Source organism: Pteropus vampyrus, unplaced genomic scaffold (genome assembly GCF_000151845.1).
Source record: "Pteropus vampyrus isolate Shadow unplaced genomic scaffold, Pvam_2.0 Scaffold2, whole genome shotgun sequence".
Lineage (NCBI taxonomy): Eukaryota > Metazoa > Chordata > Mammalia > Chiroptera > Pteropodidae > Pteropus > Pteropus vampyrus.
This window is the reverse complement of record NW_011888783.1, coordinates 36,011,449-36,032,970: the sequence shown is the minus strand read 5'-3', so window position 1 is coordinate 36,032,970 and position 21,522 is coordinate 36,011,449. Positions and strand designations below refer to the sequence as shown.

Sequence of the window (21,522 nt, the reverse complement as noted above, 5' to 3'; positions counted from 1 at the left end):
TAGATTTTAGGTGCCTTTGCTGCATACTTAACACTCTCAATTACCTGACCCCATTCCACCCTTTCTATACTATAACTTGCGGTTTTCCTGAATAAATCCACCGATAAACCTATCCATCTACCCATCCACAATTAAACAAACATACCCACCATGTACCAGGCGCTGCCTCCTGAAGGCGTCCTGCAATGTATACCATCTATATAATCTTGGCTTTTGTCCTTTCTGCCTGTTTGGAATACCTTCTCTCTTTGCTTCTATTAAAGTGCTAATCCTTCAAGACCTAATTCAAATACTAGTTTTTCCTGACTACTTCTGTCAGAATTCTGAATTCCTATAACACATACTTGATGCTTATTATATTATATGTTATATTTTTTATATTTGTATGACTAGGTAATACACATAAATTTTTTAAGAGTTCAACATACAGAGAAGCAGAAAACGGACATTTCAGGCAGTAGGCATGGTGTGTACAAAGGCCCAGGAATTTGAAGTAGCACCGGGCATTCCAGTAAATACTAGGTTGTTTAGAATAGCTGGAATGTAGAAGAATATATACTGGGAATGTGAGAGAAGTAGGAACCAAATTGTGAAGAAATATATAATTAATTCATGCTAAGAAATGTATATTTTATCCAACCCAACCTCCACTGTAATTAATGGGAAACCATCAAAGAATTCAAACAGATAATGATAGTCATAATCAACGCTGATGTAAATTCTCTAGTTTTTCGTATTCTTTATTTTCTTAGATATTTTTGTTTTATATACATGCAAAATTATCATTTTTATGAAGTCTTTTTTTTTTTTTACCTACTATGCTTTCTATACTCAATATATATACACACATATATGGAAAGGAATTTTGTTCATTGTTTTAAAAAATGGGAACACACACAGACACTTGCACCCTGCATTTCTCACTCTACAATACTTTGTGGAGACAGCTCTGATTTATTTTTTTAATGACTGCAGTATTTTGTGTGGTATGGTCATACCAAAATTTATTCAGCTATTCCACTAATTATGGATATTCATAACTTGTTTTCAGTTTCTCGATATTTTTAAGGTATTACTCTAAGTCAAACTTTATGTTTATTTTGCTAAATTCCACTGTAGTCTAGATCAGTTCACCATGAACTATGAAATATTTTATGTATATAAAACAAAAGTAAACTTACGTTGGTAATTTCTTATTTATTATGATTTTACCTCATACCTTCTGTTTGCTACCAAATTATTGGATATTTAGGAATTGTTCCTAATATTAATATAACATTTTAATGTTTGAAGTAGATTTATTTGATGACTCAAATTTTTAAGTATAATGATACCTTACATATTAAACATAGGGAAATTATAATAATAATTTCCAAACTGAGATGTTAATGGGGATTTTATGACTAAAGGGTTCCATGGTCAAATTATTTGGGAAAATAATTTGAATCTAACTGGATTCTGCAAGCATTTATTACATTTCTCTAAGAATATATTATTCCAAGAAATGCCATTTGGTAAGCAGTGTGCTACATTTTTTGAAATCGTATAGACATTTGAACTGTTCAGTCATGTAGATAGATTCCCCCAAGGGCCATTATCATGGCACTTGTATTGGTCTCCCAGTTGTATAGATCTGGGAAAGCAGACCCACTCAGATCACTACTAACTCGTGTAAGTGTTTTGCCCACTACTCCTCCCAATACCTCTAATACATCTGTCAGTCAATCACAAGAGCTTGGAATTTTAATGATACTGGATTAGGAATATTTTTTAAAGCCTACTCTATTTCTTACCTTTATGTTTTTATAGGTCTTTTCTGTATTATCTATCTATAATCCTCTCCTTAGATTTCTGCATATTCATATCTGAATTTTCTTTAAATGCTACTTTCCTTTTAAAGTTTGCCCAAGCTTTCTTATGGGAATTAAACTATTCCTTCTTTGATTTTTCTCAGACCACTTTGCATTTCTTCCAATTATAGTACATTTATGACTATAATTGGTTGTTGTACATGTACACTGCACTAGACATTGTGCTATGACCTTTAGTTCTTACTGTGGAGGAGCTCATAGGCCAGCCGAGGAGGCAGATGTATAAACAAATTGGTACAATTTAATGTGATATGTATTTATAAAGGTACACAATGCTAGTGGCAATAGGATAGACATGGATGTAAATTAACTTATACAAGTAAGATTTTAGCTTTATTTAGAGTGCCAGAGTCTAGAATTGAAGTACATGTTGTAGTGGTTATTGTATATAACTTTCTCTTCTACTAGTTTCTAAGTGCCTTGAGGACCTGCCCTGTTTAACTTTGTTTTCTATTTTCTATTATATCTAGCACTACTGTAGATGCATAGACTACACTCAATAAATGTTAGTTAAATTGAATTTCTTTCTAGGAGCCACTCATTTTTTAAAAAATTTAATTTCACAGTCTGCGATTTAGCATATTGTATCTGCATAGTCAAACTGCTTTTTTAGTCCTAATTTAAGATGTTATTGTAGGGAAGGTGACAAACCCATAAAATATTTAAATCTGGATTATTTGACTCTTTCTTCGTAGCACATTGGAAACTGTAGGCTTATTCCATGGGTACTGCCTTTACACAAAGTATTTATGGAAATGCTTTTGTGCCTTGATATGCTATTTTGAATGCACATACTAGTTTCATCTGAATTCTGAAACCAACTAAATGTAATTTCAAACTAAGTTTAATGGGTCGAAGTTTTGTAGGCCTTTTGGGGTCAAAAACAACAAGGGATCTTGTGAGGTACAAGAGCTAATTATAAAGACAATTACAAAAGGAAATTCCAAAAACATGTTGAACAATTTCAACGTTTCTGGGCGTGGTTTATGGCCTCCCAGGATAACCATTTTGAAGGACAAAACTTATTTAAAGTACATTTATTAAAATACCAGATCTTCATAGTTGCAGTTTGTAATTCCTTTGCATTAAGAACAATTGGTTTTCTTGGGCTGGAATTTAAGCACTTTATGATGTTTCCTGAAAAATAATCAGTCTGATACTATTTTGAACTGGTGTTATACTTTTACCAGTGACCCCTATAACTTGTTTTTAGTTAGAGAATATCGTTATTATTTAATCATTTTCTTTCTTTGAAAATGCCATCGTAGCTCAGGGTTTTGTTTTGTTTTTTTTTTTTTCATTTTTTATCGGACATTTTTCATTATGAGAAAAATGTATACATTCATGTTCATGATTTTCTCATTATTATATACATTGTCATCATCAGGTAATGATAATGGAGAGTAAGACCAAAAATCATTCTTGTTATCCGATTATCTGATCATTTACCTAAAGGAGCCTAATCTGGAGATAAGACCAAGGACATATCAGATGGAGCAGCAAATACTGTAAAGCAGCATTTATTTTAACTGTACTTATCCAGTTTCCGAGAAATGAAACAAATGTTGAGCTAAAGTTTACTTTTGCTTTAGCCAGGAAAAACAGAAAAAAAAGAATTGGCAGTCAAATTAATCCTGTAGACATGAAGAGAGAGATCTATTTAAGAAAAACAAATGCTTTTTAAAGCCTTTGAACTCATTTGGAATATCTATTTACTTCCAATTTTTATTCTAACTTCAAAGTATTTTACTTTACAAGTTTATAAAATCAGCTTTTATAGGGAATAGGTAACATTTTTCAATTTCCCTTTAATTAGTGTTTTATGCATAAGTAATAAAACAATTATACTACTCTAGATATTACCAATTAAGTCTGATAAAATTCACTTGTAAGTAATTAGTGCAGAATACATATATTCAAAAGGGTTCAAACAGGTTTGTAGAATATAGAGCCATAAATATCAAAGGGTAAAATAGAAATTTTGGGGGTGGGATATTAGCCTAACCTTCTAAGTTTTATGGATAAAGAAGCCAACTGAGTTGCTGTCACATGCATGACCTGAAGAGATTTGAACAACAATTGTACATTCTTATATTTTTATACAAAATAGATATTCACTAATAGTATCCAACATTTCCAGATTTTTAGTAGTATACTTTGATTTTTGTGAAAATAAGTTATAATTGTTTCAAGGCATAGTTCGCTTTGTGAAGAATTTGGGCTTATGTTATTAAAAATTATGATAATAACAATTAACATTTGCATATGGCTTTATATTTACCAAATATTTTTATACTTATGATCTCAGTTGATCCTAGAAACAGAATAGATAATACTTATAAGATAGGTAGGAGTTAAGACTCATTTGGTTGCGGTGAAGAACACTGTTCCTTCCTCCCCTCCCTTCTCTCCTTCCCCTCACACCACATACAAGCTTGAGCAAAAAAAAAAAAAAAATGATATTTTGGTTTGTAGGATGGAATGGCCTTTAAATGAGCTAATTTGGGGCTCTCAACTCTTTTCTTCTGGATTGGCTCCATTGTCAGCTTCACACTTGGTGACCCTAACAGTTTTCAGTGTCACTGTTCTGATTTGATTAAGTGCTCATCATTGGACACATCACTGTGCACAGAAGCCTAGGGGACTTCAGCAGTTAGGCTCACCTCTAAAGCCGGGGAGTGGGTGAGTTGTCCAAAGGAAAGTCAGTATAGTTACCAGAAGTAGCAATAAAGCATGGTGGGAGGCAAACTTCAAATGTCCACCCAAACAGGTATTATCATCTCCACCTTACAGATGAGAAAATGGATATTCAGGGAGGCTAAATGACCAACCCAAAATTAAGTCTTCTGGTTACAAATCCTGCTTCAGCCTACCTTAAAGGAAAAGGGAAGCAGCAGTGGGTAAAAAAAGAGAGATTGTTCTAGCTATGACATTTATTTCTAGTTTATGTTTTGAAGTGAACCAAGCATGATTAATTTTAGGGTGATAATTGAGTCTGATCTCTGTGGGGTGGTTGAACAAGACATTTGTGGGAAATAAAATGCCCCAAGGTCTGTGCAAGAGGGTGGGAGGAGGTACAATGGATATGATCCTTATAATCTAGAGTTAGGAATTTGGGGTTATAATTTAAATAGCTAACATTTACTAACTATTCATTATGTCTCAGGCACTGTGCTAAACACTGTTCCTGTAACACTCAACATTCCTCTGAAATAGGATTTTACAGATAAGGAAGTTTAAGCAAAAAGAAGTTTAATTTCTTGCCTAACATTATATAACTGGGAAGAGTTAGAGCTAAGATTTAAACCCAAGAAGTCCAGAACTCACTACAGTGCCTGTTTTTATTTTCATTGTTACAGTTGCTAGATGACATAGCAGATGTTTGGTACAACTGTTTTCTAGAAACTTACTCTATAAGGTTATATGATGCAATAATTCATTGGCAACCACATTTAAGAATTTATAAACCCCTCCTAAGTTTCCACAGATCATTGTTAAAGTTAATTTTATGCTGTTTTTATGTTTTATATTTATCAGAGTTACATATGCACAGTTTAAAAAATCAAGTAGTCCTATAAGACTTATTAAAAAACAAAAACAAAAACCTTTCTTCTGCTTTGAACCTTCTTTCAGCATTTTCCAATTCCCAGAAGCAATCACTTTTTTTTTTTTTTTTTTGCTGTTTCCTTTGGTATTTGTGAAAAAGAATATCTCTAATACCTTTAAATGACATGATTATATTTCTACTTTTTGATTTTCTTTTCAGCTTCACATATAATCTATCAATTTGCCACCGTGGAATCTCTAGATTTAGATCTTTTATTTCCCCTACAATCACTGCAAATACACCATCTTCTCAACATAGTTATATCATGATTTTGCTATTTAATATTCAATTGTGTGCATTTTATAACTATATAAACTTCATGGCTGAACCATATCATGTATCTAATTCTCAACTTTTCCTAAAATTAATAATTTTATTTAATAGTTTCATTTGTTTGGTTTCTGATTCAGCTATAACCTCTTTCCCACGTGGTACAGATCTCTTTTCACTATCTCCATGGGGCTTCTTTTTGTCCCTGTTTTGAATTGGATCTCCAGTTTTTGATGTCTTTTTCGTCTTCATTTACTATCTCATTTTGATGGAGCAATTCTACCAATAGCTTTAATCTTGCCTGTCTGAAAATGTCTTTATGCTTTACTGACGTTTGATTGATACTGTGGCTGAGTACAGACTTTCCGGTTTGGAATTCATTTTCTCTCAGAATTTTTTTGGTCTCTCTCCATTGTCTTTTAGCATCCAGTGTTAAGCTGAAAGACAATCCAATTTCTGTTCTATATATTTTTTCTTTCTGGAAACTTTTACTATTTTCTATTTGTCCCAGAGTTCTGAAATTTTATTTTGACATGCCTTGTTGGAAATCTATTTTCATTCATTTTACTAGACACTCAGTGGGCCCATTTAATCTAGAAATTCATCTTTAATTCAGGAAAAATTTCATGAATTACTTCTTTGGTGATTTCTTTCTCTCCATTTTCTCTTTTCCTTCTGTTATTTGGATGTTTAACCTTGTAGACTGGTCTTCTAATTTTCTTTCATTTCTCTCTTATGTTTTTTCTCTTAGTCTCTTTACTTGCTGGAATATCTTCCAATCTTTTCATTGAGGTTTTCATTTCTATCATAGTTTTGTTTTTCAGCAGCACTTTGTTCCTTTTTTAAAAAAATAATTTGTTCTTATTTCATGGATGCAGTTCTTATCTTATCTCTTTGAAGATAATTTTTTTGAAATTTTATTTTCCCAAATAGTTTTATTTCCTGTTTGTTTGCTTGTTTGTTACCTTTAAGTCTTCATGGCTTTCCTCATATGTCCAGTGGTGGTTGACTGTCAGTTCACATTAAGAAAAGAGTATGGGGCTTAAAAACTGTAAATTCCCTAGATCTGACCATGCTGTTTCATTCAGGAGCCCCCAATATCATTTTATTGGATACCTTTCTTTTTAGTCAGATTCACCAAAGAAGAATCTTACACTTTCTTGCCTAGAGGCTATAGGACGGCTACCAGCATTCTGCAAACCAAGTAGATGAGGACTTGGGAGTGTCAGTAGTCAGTATATAAAATGTCATTCAGTTCTGTTTTTAGTAGAGTACTGTGCCCTCCAGAATTCTCAAAAATTTCCTAGTTTGGGAACCTTCTGTTTTATGCACTCTACAAAATAAACATTTAGTCTTCTGCTAGAATGTGAGAGGGAGGGGTACTTGGGCAGTTGTGAATGGTAGAAAAGGAATGCAAGAGACTAACTCTTAAATAGACTTCAAACCAGGCTTGTTTTTTTTTTCACCTTTACCCACTTTCATAAGTCTGGGTGCCACCAATTCCTAAGTTTTTGGAAACCGTAGTGCAAATAAAGTTGTTTCCTGGCTTTACCAACTGCTGGTTGAGGATTCAACTAGCTCAGGTCTCCTAGGTCAGTTAACAATAGTTCTTCTGCCTTCTAACTTCCAAATTTTGGTTACTATCTTTCATCTCTATTCTGCTTTTCTTTCTTGGTTTATGGTTTTTAATAAAGAATTTAATATTATATTGTATTTTAGTGTGGTTTTGAAAAGAGATGAAGTTAAATGTATATGTTCACCCTACTATCTTTAACTAGAAATCAATATTGTTGATTTTGTTATCTACTGAATAGTTTCTTTTTTTTAACATTTGTTAGATTTGAGATAAATACGTTTTATAAAAAGATAATTTCTAAGTAGGAAATAAATAGAAAATAGGAAGTCACTATATTTACACTCAGTCTCAGAGTAAGATTTGAGAACATTGCTATTTATATATCATATACTTTATATTTAAATGACTTTATTATGATACAGACCTGCTTCCTTCACAGCATATGGGAATATATATTACTCCATTGGCCTGGGTACAATAACTAGGAGCTGTGTATTGCAGAGCTCACTCTCTTATAGTCAGGACATATGACAAGATGATCAAATTCTTCAAATAAAAAACAGGACAACATAGTTTAAACTTTAGAGGAAGTAGATAGGTCTACAAACTGCAAGCTAAGATGCTATGTATGTTTTATTATCTTTATAGTAAGAATATGTAATAAATACGTTTATGAAATAATTTTTTATTACATTATGTTTTATGGATAAATATCCAGAGACTCAAAGACATTAAGTTACTTCCCCAAGCTCATACAGCTAGTGGGTGACAAAGGTAGAATTTAAATCCAAGATTCACTTACTTCAAAGCTAATATCCTTTGGAAGTGAGCGTGCATAATAAAATCTGGAATTATGTGACTCTTGTTAAAGGTCCCTAGAACTTGGTGAGAAGTCAAAGAAAGATTACTATCAGAAATTATAACCAGAAAATCACACCATTTATTGTTTGGATATTTTCACACAACCATTTTATTGAACCCTTATAACAGCCTTATGAGCTAGCTATGTAGATTTAAATTTTGTAGTCATTTATCTCGTATGTAAAACATTGTTTGCCTATATCTAAAGCTGACTTATCTTACAAACTCCTTTTCCTCATACTCCCCCGACCCTCTACGATTTCCACAGATAAAGGAAAACTTAATCTCACCAATTGGTAGTTGCTTAGTCACTTCTCAATTAAGACTGAGTCAATTTAGGCTTAGATTGTTCCCTTATCTCTTTTTCTCTCCTTCCCTTCTACCCTTGCCCAAGTTCTTGGGGAGACTCTTGTCATCCTGCCATCAGTAAATGAGTATGAGATTCCACACTCTTCTTTCTGCTTGCTGGTCTCTGCTGAGTTACTGCTTGGCCCTTGGCAATGTGGCACAATGTGCTAACATCCACTGAGATGTAGTTCCTCTTACTTGGCCTCTGGACTTCATACACTGGATCTATTGCCGAGGTCCTTGCCATGGTCTCTAGGAACATGCACTCTTTGCTCATTTCTTCAAACCTCAGTCTTCTGTATGTCTGCCAGATCAATCGTAGCCACTTTTGCTTCCCTTCTCATGGCAGAGGTTTCAGTAACTTTTCAGATGCTCTACTACAGTGCACACGATACACTGGCATGCTTAAAATCCAAAAATTTCTTTAGACAAACCTTCCCAAGTATCTTCCTCAGTCATCATCTTTGATATTCTATACCCATACACTTCAGTGCTCTTTCCTGCCTATGGCCAGTATCTTATTTCTTCTGCATGGGACAACATTTGTTATATCCTCTTGTATTCTTGTCTACTCTTTAGTTTTTATGCCGTATGCTTTATAGTAAGAATATGTAATAAGGCAGCTCTATATGTACTAAAATGATCAATTGACAAAACAAATTGTGTGAAGAAAATGAGATATAGAACAGTGTGTATAACCTGCTCCATTTTTGTAAATACATGTGTAGATATGGCAATGCATTAAACATTTCTGGAAGAACACGTGAATCTGGTATTAGGGGCAGCCTCTGGGGAGAGAAAACAGATGTTTGGGAAACAAGACTAGAAGAGAAATTTTTCACTGCCTTTTTATATCTTTCAAATTCAGTATTATGCAAATAATTTATTCAAAAAATAAATAAAAGATCATTATAAAACATTTATAATTTGGCTTCTTCAATACTGCCGGGCTCCAGATCATCTAATTCTCAGCCACACACAGAAAGTAGCTCTTTTGGCAAAGCTGTCTTTTGTTCCCTTCTCTGCTTCCTTAATGTGTCACTCTTTCTTGTAGAACTGACTAAAGGCTGCATGAAGTAGAAACCTGCTCCAACATTCTGATTTTTTTCCTTCCATTAGAAGGGAAAATACTTCACTAAGAAGATGGCCTGAGTCCCAAATAGAACAGATGGTAGTTTAGCTATTTTGCTAACTTGCCAGACAGATAAAGGGGTCCTCACTATCCTTCACCTGACCCCTTTGGCCAAGCCAAGTCTATATTTTAGGATGTTACTTGCAAGAATTTTTGTTATTTGCAGGCTTATCACACTGAATGGATATTTAATAAATTATGATGACCATAAGTATATGAATGAAAAATTTTATCTATGATAATAAACCACCTAAGTTAATTTTAAATGTATTAATTGATATTTTAGAAGTCTATTTTAAATTTTCCAATTGTCCGTTAATTATAGCCATCTTTTTTCTCCATCCAAGATCCAATTAAGAAGTATCATATATTATATTCAGTCGTTATAGTCATTTAATTGCCTTTAATCTGAAAAAAAAAAATTCCCAGGCTTTTTTTGTCATGACACTGACATTTTTTAAACATCTGGGCCAATTGTTTGTAAGCTCTCCCTTAATTTAGATTTTTCTGAATTTTTTATTAGATTCAAATTAAACATTCTTGACAATAATATTCCCTTGGGAAAAAAAAAAATTATACTCCTTTGGTGATGCTGCACCATCTCAAGGTATCATCTAAAGAGTAAGAGAAAATTGTTAACACATTAGACAAGCACACCACTATGGCTTGACGGAAAGTCTAGTTTGAGTTTTCAGTTCTCATCGCTTTCATTTTATAATGATAGGTCATTACTAAGTGGTTTTGTACTTAAATAGACCATGTATTAGAAAATAATATCCAATGCATGGGTGTCACTTTAGAACAACAAAAATATCTCCCTTTTAAACTGAATTTCTGGTGTTTGTAACCGTTCAGGTTGCTGATAAAATCAAGTTTCTGATTTTCAAAGCTGAGGGCCATGTGGTAATAATATCTACCTCACAGCATTGAAGTAAGAATTAGTTGAGATATGAACAAAGGTAAAATGTCACTGACAGTAATATGCTCTGTGAAGGGTCTCTAGTAATATAACCAACTGTACCCAGGTATTTATTTTTAAAAAAATACGTATTTAGCATACATGATTGTACCTGGCAATGTTATAAATATTTTATGAATATTAATCTTTATAACAACCCTTCTAGTTGGATACTATTATTATCCCCATTTACAAATGAGGAAACTGAGGCACAGAGAAGCTAGATAATTTTCCCAAGGTCATACAGCAAGTAAGTGGTAATATTTCCAACTATTTACCTATAAGACCCTTCTTGAAAACAGGCAGCCTATATAGCTGCAATATGCACTTAAATATGGTTTCCATTCAGCCACACCTTTATATAAATGTACGTGTCTATGTTATTCTGTTACAGAGAGAAGAGGTGTTCCCTTATAGGGACTCATAAAGGCATAGAGCATCTAGAGATTTACTGCCTCCATTACACTGCTGGATCTCACAGCACTTGTTATGTTTTTATCAGTTTCTTTCCAGAAGGTAAGAATTGTGTTTTCTCTCCATGAATTCTTTATGTAATTATAGTTTTCTTGTCTGTGGACTTAATTTTTATTAAATATGAAAAGCATCTGACATCTGCAGATTAAAATACCAGACAATTAAGACACATAATCGTGTTGCTTCTGAAATATTTTTATATTATAAAAATAATACGTATTCATTATAAAAAAAGGAAAAGAGATAAGGCAATACAGAAAAATATAGTAATCCTACCACCTTGAGATAACTATTTTTTATATTTCATTGTATGTCTTTCTGAATTTATTAATATGTGTCTATATATGTATAACATATATTTATATAATTACGATTAAGACTAGAAATAATAGGATATAAATGCTCTTTGACTAATCTGCTTCTTTTACTTAGCAAGTTAATTGCGGCATTTTTCATGTCAGTGAATGTCATCCTCATTACCATCATTAGTGGTTGTATAATATTCCAGTTTAAGGGTATAACAAATTATGTAGCCGCTTTCCAATTCTTGAGTATTTGAGACATTTCTAAATTTTCCCTGTGGTTAATATGACTTCAGTGAGCATCCTTGTACATGCATCTTTGTATTTGTGTCTAATTTCCAAAAGTATTGTAGAACCTTAGTTCCTAAGCATGCTCTCTGATGAAAGGGTCCTATGGCCTATAATATAAGGAAACACCGTCTATGATCCGCCACCTTGGATAATACCAATGTATAGAAGTGTACTAAGGTTTAGAAATCAGACATTTGATTATAGAATCCTTTGTTTAAATAACATGTGTCTGGGATGTTGATAGTTGGAAAAGTTGTGCATGTGTAGGGAAGGGGACATGGGAAGCCTCTGTACTTTTCATTCGATTTTGCTGTTAGCCTAAAACTTCTCTAAAAAATAAAGTCTATTTTTAAAAAAGCAAAGGAAAATTTTTTAAAAAGGAAAAAATTTTAATGTCATTATATAAATTTACATTTAAAATTAAATTTATACTTGCACATGCACACACACAAAATAACATTTGACAATATTCCACTTAACACTTTGGAAAATACTAGCTTATGGTATATTCTTAATAATGGAATTGGTGGATCAAAGGGTAAATATTTTGAAAGCCTGTACCAATTTGCATTTTCACCAGTGGTGGATGAGAATGCCACATTCTCTATAGTTCTGTCATTTGATATTAACTGTTTTCATTTTTAAGTAAATCTGAAATGAGAAAAGTATATGGCATTTTAATTTCATTTATTTGATTACTAGTGAGATAAATACATTTTTATATTTTTATTTGTCCTTTCATTTCTTTAATGAGCATCTAGTTTATGCCACACTCCAAATTTTTCTTGGGCTCTTGATATTTTTTCTTGATTGATAAGAATTAAGAATCATATTAAGAATATTAACACTGTAAATCACATGTGTTATATATTCTCATTTTTTCTTTTCTTATGTTTTGTTTTTGTTTTATGTGTTTTATTTTTGCCATGTATGGTTAGCATTTTATGAAGTTAAATCTATTTATCATCTTTATGGATTCTGGTTTTGATGTTTGTATGTACATTGGCTTTTTTTTAACTGTTTATCGTGGACAGTTTCAAACATAGAAGGTTTGACAGAATAGTATAATGAACCCCCATACCTTAATCTGATCTCAATAATTAAGAACTTGTGACCAATCTTGTTTCATTTAAATCTCTTTTATTTTGAAGCAAATTTAGACATTAAATGATTTTATTTTTTAATATTTCAATATGAGAGTGACTCTAAAAGTAATTTTACCTAATCTGTATTTTACATCTGCTATCATTTGTCTTGCTGAAATCATTGGCTTCCACCACAACATACTTATCATGTTATACCAAACTCAGCCTTAATTAAGATTAGTGTGATGTAATTTAGGATTTTAAAATAGCCTCTATGATAATTTAATTATACTAAATACTTAACCAAAAAAAAAAGTGTTGCTTATTTCTTCCGTCTTAAATATACACATCTTTATGACCTATAATTTTTGTTACTAAAGTTATATCTTAATTTTAAAAACCTGTTTCCATTTTTACTAGTTTTGCCTTATTAGAAACTATAACTCTTTTTTTCACTATGATATAAATTTCCTTTCTCTGTCCTCAGAAGGTGCTACCCTAAATTATATATGCTGTTGCTATGTTAATAGGGACTTTCTCAAGTCTTTTGAGTATAACTTTACATATGCCTCTCCAGAAACATAAAAGGGTTTTTTTTTTAATTCTTGGATTAGATAGAATACAAAATTTTACCTGTTATGGTAATTAATATTTGATTAGTTTTTAAGAAGAAAAGACTTCCTTAAGGTCTTATGTGGAGTTTGATGGTGAATCTAATAGTTCATAGGAAATTAGGAAAATATCCCATGATTACTAATGCTAGAAAGAGTGCAGAATATTGTCAGTGGGGTTTTTATTCAAAGAAGAATACAAAAGCAGTTAATCTCAACTAGAAATAGTGCAATGTCTGCATATTAAAAGCAGAAAAGGAAAATAAGTCTGAACCTTAGTCATAGCTAAGTAAAATCATTTAAGCTTTAATAGTTAAGAGAGACCTTTGGGTTAATTTTGTCAGATCATATCATTTTATGAATGAGAGAACAAAACAGTACAGAGTTTAACTCAAGCTTGTCCAAACTTAAAGAAATGTTTTCTTTCCAGTTTTCTCAGAAGACATTTAAGAAGTAAATAAAAGGTTCCAAAAAGTTATTATTATTAACAATAACAATTATTGAGTGCCAATCTATAAAATATTTCAAATCATTTGTCTCATTTAATCTTCACAACATACTTTGAATAAGAACTATTATTTTTCCCTTTATAAAGGTAAGAAATCTGACTCTAATCCAGAGATAGCCCTCACTCTTAATTGCTGTTCTTAGAGGAGAATCATGTGCTATAATCAGTAAAGAATTGTATTTCACTATCAACTCAAGCAGACAAAGTTATGAGAACGGAGAAAGGATTGCAATGATCAATCCTAGAAATAAAGCAAGAGTGGAAAGTTTTGGCAAGATAGATGGTGAAAAATAATGGTTTTTACATCCTAAGTTAAAAAGTGAAAGGTCCAACTAAAATTTGCGGCATGACTCTAACTTATTACTTGATTTTCAGGGACTATTGTATCCCTCAGTTCTTTTGCACTTATAAAAATTATTTTGGTTTTTCAATTAGAAGATGGCGTACAAGAACTGTATTACAAATTTCTAAATTTACCAATCTCTTTTCCATTATCACTGTTTTCATATCCTCTTTAATGACTTTATATATCCAGTTTCATGTATTATGCAATGTAGTCCTTAAGCATTTTTATTATTAAAATATCTTTTTTAATAAATTAATAAAGAAAACAACACTCTAAATAAATTGACTGTGGCTCTAGATTTTCATGCTTCCTGCAGTTGATATCTAAAGGTACACATGAATTAGACCAAAAAATGAAATCATGAAAGAAGAAAGGATTTTCAAAAATGAATTTGCAAGTTTAGTTCTAAATAGTAATCACAATTTTAGCTTGAGGTTTTTATGAGGAATTGTAAATATTGATTAGGTGCGATTATAGACTTCAGGCAAAGCCTGGAGATATTGGTGCTCCTAGCCCCCATTTATCCTCAAAAAATAATTCTTGGATTGTGGAGTATTGTTTGAAATACTAGGGGAAGCCAAACCCTACTCTGTCACTTTATCCCAAGGGTCATCTCAGGAGTCTGAAGCTTAAATGGTAACATAAATGTTTACCAAAACAAAAACCTGTGGTAGGTTTTTCATGTAATATTACTATGTTCTATTTTTACTGCTTTGGGGTATGTATTTTTATTTACCTGAAGAAAGTAAATTATGTATAAAAAAGTGTAACTTCAAGAAAATAATTTTACTATTGAAAATTGTGTGTAGTTGTGTAGAGCATCTATTTCGGGAAAATAAATAAGAATTAAAAAAATAAAATAAAAAGATAATAAATGCCACCTCATTTTTATTAGATTTTCATGGAAATTTATGTTTGAGAGAATTCTGATATACTATTCTTTACTGAAAAATATTCTTCTGGCCTGATCTTATGTGAAATTATGAACTGATTAGTGTAGATATTTCAAAAGTCCTGAAGTCTTGAATTCATGGATAATTATATATTTTCAGCTACTAAAACATGAGTTTCCTTCTGTCTTTAAGGCTATTTGCTCTCCGTAACTCTTCTCTAAAAACTTTGTGACTTAAGTTGTTAAAATGACCCCATTTTTAAAACACATTTAAACACTAGATAAAAAAAGAGAGAGCATTAATTAACAAACCAAAACATTTACTTACATCATCCAATGTATAGAATAATAATGATGATGATAGTTAAATAAATAATAATCATCTAATAACATGAAAAAGAATAACATAATAGGGTTTATTATGGGCCATTCTAACTCATATTCTAACTCATACCTCCATTATTATCCCCATTTTTAAAATGAGAAAAATTAATCCAATAAGAGATTAAGTAGTAAGTAGCAAATCCAGCATCAGAAAACCAAACAAGGACTTGAGAGAGCCACAGTAGGAAATTCTCAGTCTTTCAGGGTTTCACATCCCTGCATACAAGTCTTTGTGCTGGGGATATAGTGGTAAATGAGGTAGATGTGGTTCTTGATTTCATTAAACACAAAATTGCACTTCCATATTTCATTTCCATATTACAGAGTTGTAGAAGAACCTATATAGGGGCCTCATATAGTCTGAGAGAATCAGGCAAAGGACCCCTGAAGAAGGGATTCCACAAGGTCAGGTGGAATTAGGAAGTAGGATAGGCAGTGGCCATGTGATTTTTGCCTTCATGGGCCCCTTCCTCCAGAAAATATATTAAAAATTATATTTTGCAGTTATGCTGGTATGAGGACGAATGTTGATATTATACATTAAAACATTTTGTGGACCTAAAAGTTTTTTTTTAATTATTATTTTAAAAGAAATTAAAATATTTCATGGATCCCTAAAAATATTGTGAGCCCTAGGCACTTGTGACTGCTGTGCCTAATGGATAGGTCAGCACTGGGCCAGAAACATTTTGGATGGAAGGAATAACATAGACAGAAGCTTCTAGGGACTTGCTCAGGAAATTGAAAGGCCAGTGTGGCTAAAGTGGAGAGTGCAGGGGAGGGGAGCATGAGATGAGACTGGTGAAGCAGACAGGGTCCTGTAGGCTTTGTTCCAGGATTTTAAACATTTATTCTAAGAGCAATGAATGAAAAATCTCCAGAAGGTGTGTGTGAGTGTGTGTAGATGTGTATGTTGACATCAAATTAATAATACGCATGGTTAAAATCAATAGTTCTTTGGTTCAGCTTTTCCCACTTAAGCCTCACTTCTCTTTCCACTTTTCCCTCTGATATTTATCTTTATTTATCCAGGTAAAAGTAATTTGCTTCCACATCAAATTTTTTATCACTTTTAAGCATCATATATTCACCCACACACACGCGCGTGTGCACACTGTACACTCACTCACTCACCCAACCCTCCCTGCACCTTTTCTCTATCATTCTTCCTTTAGTTTTATCTTTATCTTCAGTTTCTCTGTTGTAACTGTGGATAATAAACTAATACCTTTACTTTTTGTTCCATTAACTATAGATGTTGCGCTGGGATTGTCCCCTCAGTCAAATGAAGATATTAGGAAACCCACCTTTGCAGTTCTGTCTTCAGTTCTTTCATTTTTGTGTTTCTAAAATTGATGCCACTTATAGCTATTTTATAATCACAATTAAGTATTTATATTATTTTGTGAAAAGGGCCTTTGCATGTGCTGTTTCCTCTACCTGAAACATCCATTCACCCAGGTGACCACATTGCTTGGTCTTTCCCTTCCTTAGGTTGTTGACCCAAGTGACAGCTAGCTTCTCAGTAGGGCTGTCCCTGGCCATCTTATTGGAAATAACAACTGTCCTACCTGGCATTCTTGCTCTACTTTTCTTGTTATATATTTCTCTGTAGCACTTATTGTTAATTTTATTTCATTTAATTTTTGAAATCATTGTCACTGTCCTCATTCTTGACAACAGCTTCAAGAGGACAAGGATTACTATTTTAAGTAATTTGTTTGATTTCTGTTTATTATTTTTCTCCCTCACTATTATATTTTCATACCAAAAACAGTGCCAGGCACAGAATCATTTGAATTCATTACTAATTATAGTCTCAAGTAGTTTTCTTTGGTTCTGTGTCCTTATGCAATTTTTTTAGTTTTCTTAAAATTTCAAATTGCCTTTGTTTTCCTTGCGTTATTTTCCTTTGTCATACTTCCAGTTCTTCCTAGCTCTCCCTTATATGAAACATTCTTTTGCATCTTTCTTTTTCTGTTCTTCTGCCTGGGAACTGCTCTACTAGAGCTTCACATTCTCTGGCTGCACAGCTGTCGTCCTGGAGCTTCTCTTCCCTGCTCTTCTGGTTAGCACTAGGGCAACCCCCATTTTTCTCTTTTTTCTTATTCATCCTCCTTTAGTGAAGCATATACTTAGCAAATTCCTAAGAAAAAATAAATGGATGATAAATTTTTTGAGTTTTCACCTGTTTGGAATGTTCTTTATTTTATTCTCACTAGAGGTATATTCATGATCTAACATCACAAGGTATAAGCCTGCAGTCAAGGCCTGACTGGGAGAAAGGGGAGAGGAGGAGCAGGGGTGCACATCAGTACTGGTGTGGGGGGAAATGCATTAAAATGTGCCACATTTTGACTATCTGCTCTACATGAGACACTGTCTAAAAACTTACATTTGGTACCACTTCTGCTACCTGGCTTTTATAGTTGTCTTAACGATCATTTGTGTTAAAAATTGTAGAAAAGGCACTGCCCTTGAAGAATATGCTGAGGAGAAGCAATTGCTGCTGATCAAACTGCGTGTCACCTGAATTCTATTTTGTCTGAGAGTCTAGGATACAAATTGTTTTCTCTTTCAGTTTGGAAGGTGATGTTCCACTGACTTCTGAAATGCATTAACACCAGCCTGAGTTAGTTTGAGATCCGCTCCTGTTTCTCCTGGCATTTTTTTCAATTCCTAATTACGTGTCTATTCACGTTGTATTCAGTGAGCACCTTCTTCTGAGGAGTTTCATCTCTAGAAAATTATCTTGTATTATTTCTTTAATAATTTCTTCCCTTTTTTCTTTCTTCTTCTTTATTTCTGTAACTTCCGTTGTTCTGTGAAGGATCACATGAGCTGAATGGCTAATGTCTCATCTTTTCATTGATACTTCCCTTTTCTTTTTAAATCTATTTTCAGGCCATGCTCGCAATTCCAAAAACAAATCCAAAAAAGAAATATTCATAGGAAGGATGACATATAAAATTATGTTTTTATTTTCCAAGAGTCTTTTATATTCTTTGGGTATTTTGTTTTGTTTGTTTGTTCGTTTTAAACCGAAAAGGCTAATAATCAATTAAGAGCACAGATTCTGGAGCTAGACTGAATTTGAATCCCCATCTCTCACATTACTAACTTTGTGACCTCGAGCAATTTTAAATTTTATGTCTCTGTCCTAATACAAAATGAGATAATAATAGTATATCTGTCTCAGAGTTCAGAGAATGAGCTGATAAACATAAAACAATAAGAATGATATCTGGAATATAGTAAGCCTTATATGCATTTGCTGTTATCATTGCTATTGTAATCCTCATCCTTATTATTATTTTGTGGATGTGAAGTCTACTCACTTTCCTTGAGGTTACTACTAGTTAGAGTTCTTTAAGAAGTTCACTTTTTTCCCTAAATTACCCATTTCTTCCAATTTAGCTTTATTTTTCTGTTTATTTTTATTTCTGTCTCTCTCTCTCTCTCTTTCTCTCTCTCTCTCTCTCTCTCTCTCAGCTTTCTTTAAATATCTGGCAGTCCTTGGTTAGTGGTTCATATTTAACAGTGAGACAATAAACAGCTGATTGGGAACTTTACATACAAAGGCAGTTTTTCCTGATTTCAGGTGTTTAGGGTGATTAGGCCAGGGGATTAGCCATTACAGTGGAGAGTCCCCTCAGTGTCAGACACCAAAGCTACTCTTTGCTTTAACATTGATTTCCTCTAAGAGGAAGCCTTTGATTGTTTCTGTAGGAATGCCTTGCTTCAGTAGATGTGGTTACCAACTGTTCCTTATATAAACATTCAATTAATCTCCCCGTTTTCAGCCCCATCTCCTGTCTCACTGCTGCTCTTTTACTAGGCCTCTGTGACCTCTGAACCTCTCTGTGGTTCTGCAGATCAATGGGTCCCATCTTAGCTTTTACCACTCTATGTTGGCTGGAGGCTGATTTCCTGTGCCCCGCTGCAGCAGTTTTTTCTATTTTCCAGCTCACTTTAATTTTTTGAAATCTCTTATCTGTTGATGGCCTGTCCCCCATTTGTTGTGGTGTTATTTATTTTTTTATTTCTGTACTATCATTTTAATAGGTCTTAGAAGAAATAAAAACATGTATGATGTGCCTACCATCTTTAACTAGAAGTCATTGGAAACTTGTAAGCAGAAAAATGACCAGATCAAATGGCATTTAACAAAGATCACTCTAGCTAGAGTTTGAATTATAGCAGCATAAACTAACATACTATGTTCTCCTGGATGTAATTATATGATGCTTATAATTTAGCATAAGATATAGGTAATAAAACAATTTTTTAAAATGATAGTATATGCTTAGGTATAAATGGATCAGTATTTAATGAAGTACAGTTATCTAGAAATTAGTTAAATACATTCTCCTACTAAAGCAAGATATAGTTATTATATTACATAAATATATATTAATAAATTATATTTGTATAATATATTACTCCCCAGGCCAAAACAGAAGTGACTTTCTTTGGAAATAACCTAATCTCTATCTACTCTACCACTGCAGGTAGAGATTAGGTTATTTTATATAAAAATATGTATATTAATTTTTCCCTTTTCTTCATATTATAGACCCCTTTTTAAAACACCTTTAAAATATCCTCATACCAATAACAATTCTCTAATCCAAATCTCCTAACCTGTATCTGTGTGAAAATTTTGGTGCTTTCAAGGGAACTGCTGCCAACTAATGGAATGTTACGTGTAAAAAGCACTTTTCCTGTATTCTTGCAGTCTGAAGCAGCTCCTTTGTGTACTTGATTAAAATATATTTATGTTTTCATGCTGTTAAAGAAATATACGTTGATTATAGCCAAGTCTTGATAATAGGAATAGCATATCAAAATTCTGTCTCTATAAACTCTGGTCATTTAAATGTGTTTTTCAGTGTTTTCCCATCTTAATTGTTATGCTGACATATATGTGCTTTCCCTTTAATATTATTGAATAGATTTAGAAAAATACGCTTAGACAAGTTGCTTGCATTTCTATCTCCCTTAAAAATAACTATACATATATAAAAATTATAAGCAGTAGCAGAATTTTATTATGGATTATTAGGGCTTCTCTTTTTTGCTAAGAAACATATTTCCTTCCTGTACTTCACATAATAATTTGGGGATGGAACAAATAGAAATTTTAAATCTGTAACCTGATAAATTCAGTAGATTTCAAAGAAAATGATAAAAAATTACTGTAAAAAAATACAGTAAAAATGATACCAGGCTCCAAACATCTGCAACTGTATGATTATTGCTATAAGAAACTGTAAAACCACTGTGCATTTTTTGTAATTAAAATATATTATCAACCCTCTATGTCTCTTTTATATAAATAAAAAGATCGTAATTTCAGATATCATTATCATACCTATTTGCCTTTATTGTAAGTGGAAGCTATCGTTTCCGATTACTGCTAACTACACAAAGATTTTTTTCTAAATTGCATATGCTTTTGATTAACAATATATTTATTTTCAGTATGTTCTTATCTGATCCTGACTGTTCAGAGTGCACGTGCACACACACACACACACACATACAGTGTGCAAACACACATACGAACACATCTGAGGGAGTAGTAAAAACAAAAGACATTTTATTAAGTAAATAATGCTCCTCCAAGGTTTTATTCAATTTATATAATAGATGAGAAGTTCATTTTTAGGACACTATCTTCTATTTTATGTAGAAATTGTTATTTTAAAACCCATGTTATACTGATTTTTTTTCTCATAATTTGAATGCTGTTATGATTTCTTGGTGGCTCTATAAAAATCTCCCTCCTTGCTTTTTTTCCCTATTCACAGTATTCAAAGTGGTCCATGTGACCTAGATATTGAAAATCAAGGTAGAGTGTGCTACATTGCTGATATTTACTGTGAAACCTCAGAAACATTCTGGTTCCAGATGCTACAATTACAGGGTGCACACTGTTTAATATTGCTGGTATTTTAAAATGTCTCTGAAAGCCTACCCAATTATTTTTAAGTTAGCATTAAA

General features: G+C 32.6%; 1 protein-coding gene across 12 annotated transcripts in view; it reads left to right on the top strand.

Annotated features, from left to right (window-relative positions):
• MBD5 (methyl-CpG binding domain protein 5) overlaps window positions 1–21,522 on the top strand; it is a 383,463-nt gene that overhangs the window by 247,766 nt on the left and 114,175 nt on the right. For all 12 annotated transcript variants that reach the window (XR_002780142.1, XR_002780140.1, XR_002780157.1 and 9 more), the window contains exon 4: window positions 11,018–11,139. The gene's annotated coding sequence lies outside the window, so the exon portion shown is untranslated. The remainder of the gene's footprint in view (window positions 1–11,017; window positions 11,140–21,522) is intronic.